The following is an 8,251-nucleotide window of genomic DNA, read 5'->3' on the forward strand; positions in this document are numbered from 1 at the left end:
TTTGCTGTTCCAGACAAGCACACAGCTAACGTTTGTTATGTTTTGCTGTTCCAGACAAGCATACAGCTAACGTTTGTTATGTTTTGCTGTTCCAGACAAGCATACAGCTAACGTTTGTTAATGTTTTGCTGTTCCAGACAAGCACATGCACAACATGAGCAGCAGCAGAAAGGAGCGCCCAAACCAGCCAACTAGCCGCACCGCTTCCAGGCCTGAAACATCCCGACAGAAAACAGCTTTGCTCCAGGAAAGCTGCAACAGCGTACTTTTGCCTCTTCATGCTGCAAGTGTGGAGTATCCGTGTCGCACCAAGTAGACTTAAGATGCTTAAAGACATCATACCTCTGTCAATACTCCATAAGATTCTGTGTATTATATATAATTGGGAAGCTAATTTATTTGTGGCTTATGATTTTGTAAGAGGTTGAGCACCAAAGCAACTTTTTGAGGAGGTGGTAAAAAAAAGTGAAAATCTTATTATTGATATGTCTGTTGTTTTCAATGATTAGCACAATGTGTTCTATCATTGGAAAGCTTGAATGTATATTTCCAATTAGAATGATACTGCATTTATTATAATCAAGGATACATAATGTTGATAACGTAATAACAGAGGTATGATTGATCAAATTCAATTTCTTAACTTTTGTGCTAAAATTGGCCTAACAACACAGCCCTACAAGGTTGTACCAAATATGTGCTGTACAGCCACACAGCGCTACAAGGTTGTACCAAATGTGTGCTGTACAGCCACACAGCCCTGCAAGGTTGTACCAAAATGTGTGCTGTACAGCCACACAGCCCTGCAAGGTTGTACCAAATGTGTGCTGTACAGCCACACAGCCCTGCAAGGTTGTACCAAATGTGTGCTGTACAGCCACACAGCCCTGCAAGGTTGTACCAAAGTATGTGCTGTACAGCCACACAGCCCTGCAAGGTTGTACCAAATGTGTGCTGTACAGCCACACAGCCCTGCAAGGTTGTACCAAATGTGTGCTGTACAGCACAGCCCTGCAAGGTTGTACCAAATATGTCCTGTACAGCCACACAGCCCTACAAGGTTGTACCAAATATGTGCTGTACAGCCACACAGCCCTGCAAGTTTGTACCAAATGTGTGCTGTACAGCCACACAGTCCTACAAGGTTGTACCAAATGTGTCCTGTACAGCCACACAGCCCTACAAGGTTGTACCAAATATGTGCTGTACAGCCACACAGCCCTACAAGGTTGTACCAAATGTGTCCTGTACAGCCACACAGCCCAACTCACACCGCTCATCCATTACTGATTTAAACTCAATCATAGAGCTCAGACCTGTGGGATCCAAACCCACACAGCTCATTCAATTCGTGTCTTAGTAGTTTTCCAAAGCAAGTGGAACAATAAAATAGCAGAAAAAGAGCAGCAGGTTGTAAGAGCAGGTCTTGTGTAGCCGTCTGCTGTTCTCTTGTGCAAATCTCGTATCGTGTGTCTCGGCAATACAGCAGACCCAGAATGCACCACTGATTGACAGTACAGCAGACCCAGAATGCAACACTGATTGACAGTACGGCAGACCCAGAATGCAACACTGATTGACAGTACGGCAGACCCAGAATGCACCATTGATTGACAGTACGGCAGACCCAGAATGCACCACTGATTTACAGTGCAGCAGACCCAGAATGCACCACTGACTGTGCAGCAGACCCAGAATGCACCACTGATTGACAGTGCAGCAGACCCAGAATGCACCACTGACTGTGCAGCAGACAAGCTTGTAATGGAAACCTTTTCGTCAAGGACTAATCATCATCACGCTATGACAGAGCATCATGGGACTGCTGCATAGCATCATGGGACTCCTGCTTAGCATGACAGGACCGCTGCAAAGCATGATGGGACTCCTGCAAAGCATGATGGGACTGCTAGCTTTAGTTCTGCCCTAGTATAGTGATGGGAGAATGCATGTCAGAAGGAGAAAGGTAATCTTACATGCATGTAACCGCTGTCTGTGGCAATCTTGCATGCATGTAACCGCTGTCTGTGGCAATCTTACATGCATGTAACCGCTGTCTGTGGCAATCTTACATGCATGTAACCGCTGTCTGTGGCAATCTTACATGCATGTAACCGCTGTCTGTGGCAATCTTACATGCATGTAACCGCTGTCTGTGGCAATCTTACATGCATGTAACCACTGTCTGTGAGCCACAATCTTCACATTTAGTCCAAAGGAAAATTGTACATGCAGACTGGGGCTGTGCGTGTTAAATGTTTGCAGATCCGGACAGTATGAAGTGTTGTGAACTGTTTAAGGTAAAATTATTTTCACATCAAGTTGATGTGGCATTTGTGCAGGGAGTGGATGTGATACAACATGCTGGATTTCATGGGCTACTCTGCAAATAATATTAAATGTCTCGTAGATTGACCTGTATATGAAATGACAATTGATGCTGCCAATGTATGATACTAGTATTGATGCAAACATGTTATATTTGGGCCGTTAAAATTATGGGAGGTGGAAGAGTGTCATAATCTGTGGAGGGAAGCTAGGTTTAGTGTAAGGTGGCCAAAATGTGACCAATATCCTGATATTGCCTGGCCTATGGAGAATTGGTGAATTGTGGCATCGCAGAAATATAAAAACACATGTATCATTTTCATGTCTTTGTTATAATCATGATTAATGTTGATGTTTTTGGTGTGTTGCCATGGCAATGCCCCAATCTAGACTGCTAATTGTCTGCAACCAATCAGAGTCAAGCATTGATCGTGGCAACCAATCAGAGTCAAGCACTGATTGCGACTGTTCTCTGTACTTGACCAGTTCTAATCACCATCCCTGTTCTTGTAGTTTGTTTTGGTCAGGAATTTTCTAGTTGTACAAGCCCAACAATGTTCTGTAATTTTAATTCAGCAGTTTAGTTAGAATTAACCGTTACACTCTTCCTTTTTAAAATAAAGATGTACTTTTATTGAAATCATTGTCATTTCATTTTTGACAAGGCGCGAACCCGGCCGGAGGTTCTGGGGTTACAGAATCGGGTTTGACAGCCAGCTACAGATGGCACGTCCTAAGCGCGCCCTCTGGCGGCACATGTTGAAGCTACAGTACATGAGGGAGACCGACTATACTATTCTAAACTGGGGGTGGACGGCTGGATGGATGGATGGATGGATTCACTCTACCGATAAGAAATGAACTGTAACGTGGTCATCAGAGGTCCGTGAACAGATTAAGCCTGAACAGATGATGATTGTTTCTCTAAAAGTCTCCATAAAATGCCATGTTCCAAATAGTTTTAAAACATCTCCCCCCCCCACCACCAGCGAAAATAAGACACGCCATAAAACTAAAACATTTTTGGACAACATCACATTTAATACTAGTATCCAATATCTTAGCTATTTATTTCCGAGAAATAATAATATAAGTCATACGCCACACTGGAATCTGGAATAGATTAATATTTCCATATGTGCGTAATACAGAATCCCAAAGTAAGCAGATTGCCGGGGTGCACCGTTTATACTTTCCTTTTTCCTTTCTTGACAGACAAATGTATGAAACGTCTATCTCAAAAATATATAATATTGTATGATTATTGTATGGATTTCATTTCAAATATTCTGAAAATACCGTCAAATGGCAATAACGTAAAAACATTGTCTGTTGGACTTCACCTGAATAGCAAAATGTAATAGTCCAAACTCCGACGCACCAATTACCATCCACGTACGACAGACCAATCACCATCCACGTTCTATTGCATACAAGTTTTCCCGCCAGAGTTCACATTCCGGAGGTGACAGCCGCTAGCGCTAGTCGTGCATCAGCATTGAGGTAAGAATTTACAATTTTCTGCCGTAGAATTTCATGTTTTACTCGTGTATTACCTGGTATAGAGTACATAGAGAAATCTGTCGTGTGTCCTGGCATATTTTCGCTTGTTTTTAAGGCGTTTCTGACAGGAACTTTGGCGTTAACTTCAGTTTTAGAATTGCTTACTCAGTGACAGGAACTTTGGCGTTAAGTTCAGTTTTAGAATGGGACATAATTTGAATACTCATTGGCAGGAATGTCTACATTGTTCTGTCAGAAATTCCTTCAATTTTCATGAAATGGTACTTATTTTACAAAGACGTTGTTTATTGCGGTCAAAGCATCGTGAAGGTTGAACTTTTCTCTTTATTTCTTAACATTTCCTGTCAGAAATGTTTGAAACGAAAGCCCGGGTCCATCANCGTGCGTAATACAGAATCCCAAAGTAAGCAGATTGCCGGGGTGCACCGTTTATACTTTCCTTTTCCTTTCTTGACAGACAAATGTATGAAACGTCTATCTCAAAAATATATAATATTGTATGATTATTGTATGGATTTCATTTCAAATATTCTGAAAATACCGTCAAATGGCAATAACGTAAAAACATTGTTGGACTTCACCTGAATAGCAAAATGTAATAGTCCAAACTCCGACGCACCAATTACCATCCACGTACGACAGACCAATCACCATCCACGTTCTATTGCATACAAGTTTTCCCGCCAGAGTTCACATTCCGGAGGTGACAGCCGCTAGCGCTAGTCGTGCATCAGCATTGAGGTAAGAATTTACAATTTTCTGCCGTAGAATTTCATGTTTTACTCGTGTATTACCTGGTATAGAGTACATAGAGCAATCTGTCGTGTGTCCTGGCATATTTTCGCTTGTTTTTAAGGCGTTTCTGACAGGAACTTTGGCGTTAACTTCAGTTTTAGAATTGCTTACTCAGTGACAGGAACTTTGGCGTTAAGTTCAGTTTTAGAATGGGACATAATTTGAATACTCATTGGCAGGAATGTCTACATTGTTCTGTCAGAAATTCCCTCAATTTTCATGAAATGGTACTTATTTTACAAAGACGTTGTTTATTGCGGTCAAAGCATCGTGAAGGTTGAACTTTTCTCTTTATTTCTTAACATTTCCTGTCAGAAATGTTTGAAACGAAAGCCCGGGTCCATCAGTATATAGTTGCATACCGCTAAAATGAGTTAGATATTGTCGGTCAAAATTCGAAGAAGAATTAATTTCCACCGGATGTTTACCTCAGAACCTTCAGATAAAATGTTGTGACATCTAGTAGTATCACTTTCAGCTTAGTTTTAGCAGATTTTATCGGGGAAATGTTGAGTAGCGGTCTCACGTAGGAGGTGTCCCTGGGAAACGGGCGGGGTGTCCCGTTAGTTGGCAAAGCATGACACGGAGCACTTGCGTCCGTCAAAATTTTGAAACAAATCAATTTTCCACCTCATGTTTACCTCAGAATCATTGGATAAAATGTTTTGACATCTAGTAGCATCAGTTTTAGGTCGGTTTTAGCAATAGCAGGTTTTATTGAGGAAATGTTGAGAAATGTTGCGTGGCGGGCCAACAGACGGGGCTTAGAAGTAGCCACATGTATAACGTTGGTTACTTTCTCCCCTCATGTTTACCTCAGAATCACCAGACAAAATGTTGTGACATCTAATAGTGGTGCTTTTAGATATTTTTCCTCGGATTTTATGAAGAAAATGTTGAAAAATGACGGCGGCTGACCGTCTGACTGAGCTGTCAATCATCGCTGTTGTCAGCACGTGGCAAGTGTACATGTTGTGTCAGAAGTTGCATTTAATTGTTATGTTCTCAGCAATTTTACCCCGCAATTAGGAGATGAAATGTTGTTACATCTAGTAGTACCACTTTCATGTTGTGCTCTCACAGATTTTCCTCACGATTGTCGAGAAAAGCGTAGCTGAATTAAGTAGCGCCAATGTGTTTTTTCTGGGTTGATTTTTCGGAATCTTACAGAAAAACTAGCATGACATACTCCGTACCGTAGCGTTCAACCTTATGCTTTCGGTGAAATTTGGCGAGGTCCCCGCCTGGATGGAGCCGGACTCACGGTCCTTTCCCGAGGAAATTTTTCTAACGTTGCAAATTCATCGGTTTTGTTTCACTTTAACATGTTCTAATTCATGTTGAGTTTTTTAACTTGCTTATACCTAACTAAATACATGATACAGGTTAGTATAATACTTTGGTTTATTGCAATGCCATAAATTCTCATTTAAAATATACTAATGTTTTTCCTCCATTTTTTTTTACAGATCATCCTTTTGGCCGATGTCACCGTTTCCAGTTTATTTGAAGCAAGCAAGCTCAAAAAAAGAAGACAGCTTGTCAAACAGGTTAGTGTGCTTTCTTGCAATACTGTAAATTCCCATTTGAAGTACGCACCAAGCATATTTGGGTTGTTCAGAGACAATTCTGACCTAAAGCTGAGAAAACTTATTCCCTCTCCAATCTTGAACAAAATATGAACAGAACAAATTCAAATTCATGCTGTTTCTCAATGACTTCTATAGATGTCTTTGCTGGAATTTATAATCATGCAGCTTAGAATGTTTCACTATTTGGCAACCAATATTTTGTAACAATACAAACTTTTTACTTGTTCAATTGTTTCATACGTAAGTGATCACCAGACACTTTTTGTAGTGTTAAAAATAGTGTGTACTTTAATGGGGAAGTTTACAGTTACTAAGTTAAACGTAGGGAACATTTTGGACATATTAAGTGCCTTGTGTTGATCTTTGATAACATTGACTAAAAATACAGGGGTTCTAGCATAGCATTGCAATATGTAGATCAGTAAGACACACACACTTGATCCAAGATTGCTGTAGTCAGAGAGATAACAGTATAATAGATTTGCAGATGAGTATCTATTGATGTTTTGGAAGTCAGGCATCAAAAGCTGTATTAGGTTTAAATTGCAGTCGACTTTCCTAGTCCATTTTGTAAGTGATAAAATGGACATGCAATGATGTAACTATGCACCAGTCTTGCAATGTATGTACGAGAAGTTGTTTTATTCGTCCGTTAGTGAAGTTAAAGTAGCTAGGTAAAAGCCAGAAGACGACACCAGAAGGCACCACAGCGGATACACACTTTAGTGTTTTTGAATAAAGACTATAAGTAGATACTGAAAAATTCCTGAATAAAGTTTGCGGGACTTCAACTCTACGTAAGGAAAAGTGGAGTCCCCCTTTAGGCTTCCTACAACTCACGTTAACTGGAGTAGAGCGGCGATATAGTTGTCAAAATGTAATTACTTTAACTTTCAAGTACTAAATTGAAAGTTTAAGTAATTTTTTTGTTTTTATAAAAATATCCTAGAGCTTTTAGATCCTTTTTATATATCAATGGGTAATTTTCAGAAAAGTAATCTGGTTCTCATGGTAGTTCATGGTACTTTTAGTTTCCAGCATTTGCATAATCACAAGGCACACCAAACTTTTAGCTCATGTCAGGCCAAAGGACTTCATTGAGTCAGACATTGTAAGTTCTGTTGAAAAGAGAAGTTCTTTAGCCTGGCCTTATGATCAGCAAGAGGACTCCTGTTCTTTATGGACCTAGATACCCAGGTGAGCAGCTTTGTTATTTGTTATACTAACCTGCATTCACCATCACCAACCTTGCTGTATTCTTGGGGGGTTAGGGTTCAAGTCAGCGGCAAGGGAATGTCCATTATGGCTTAGGGGCTGGACATTCACTACCTCCCTCACTGCCAGGCCTTAAAACCTGGTAGCTGCTTGGCTTGGACCGAATCCTAGATGTAGCTAACATTATAGGTAACAATTTATGTATAGGTTAGGCCACACCAATTTAATTTGTTGTTTCTCGGATTCACCCTGTCAATTTTTGTCTGATTTGCAAAAAAAATTACGTTCAAAATCAACTACAAAATGTTCAATGAAAGACGTATTAAAGAAAGTGCTTTTCTTCCTAGTTGTTAAAAGTTTTTTAATGTAACATTGGAACTTTGTTTCAATGAAAGTTCAAAATCTATTGTTTTAATTATAAACAAGCCTGGTATGTTCACTCATTTCCAGCTATCATAAGGTGTTTTAGCCTGTTTTTTTTGTTAATTTTTTATTTCGCCCTGTCGCTTCTTATTTTTTTTAAAGAACTCTGAGAAACAACAAATTAAATTGGTGTGGCCTTAAGCCATTTAGAAACTGCATGTTGTATTAACATGTGCTTTCTCTCCTCATACCAACAGCCAAAGAAGCTCTTGTATCTGTATAGTTGGTATAAGCGCTAGGGCTAGGGCTAGGGCTAGGGCTAGGGTTAAGGGTTAGGGCTAGGGCTAGGGCTAGGGCTAGGGCTAGGGTTGGGGCTAGGGTTTGGGGTTGGGGTTGGGGTTTAGGGTTAGGGTTAGGGTTAGGGTTAGGTTGGG

The 8,251-nt window shown here is 40.4% G+C and overlaps 1 long non-coding RNA gene across 1 annotated transcript; it reads left to right on the forward strand.

Annotated features, from left to right (window-relative positions):
* Positions 1-6: 6 nt before the first annotated feature.
* Positions 7-2,968, forward strand: LOC109466965. Its single transcript, XR_002140051.1, has 2 exons — positions 7-683; positions 1,019-2,968. It is a non-coding gene; the product is annotated as an uncharacterized LOC109466965 (long non-coding RNA).
* The last annotated feature ends 5,283 nt before the right edge of the window (positions 2,969-8,251 follow it).

This window comes from Branchiostoma belcheri, unplaced genomic scaffold (assembly GCF_001625305.1).
Source record: "Branchiostoma belcheri isolate BF01 breed outbred unplaced genomic scaffold, Haploidv18h27 scaffold172, whole genome shotgun sequence".
Classification (NCBI taxonomy): domain Eukaryota; kingdom Metazoa; phylum Chordata; class Leptocardii; order Amphioxiformes; family Branchiostomatidae; genus Branchiostoma; species Branchiostoma belcheri.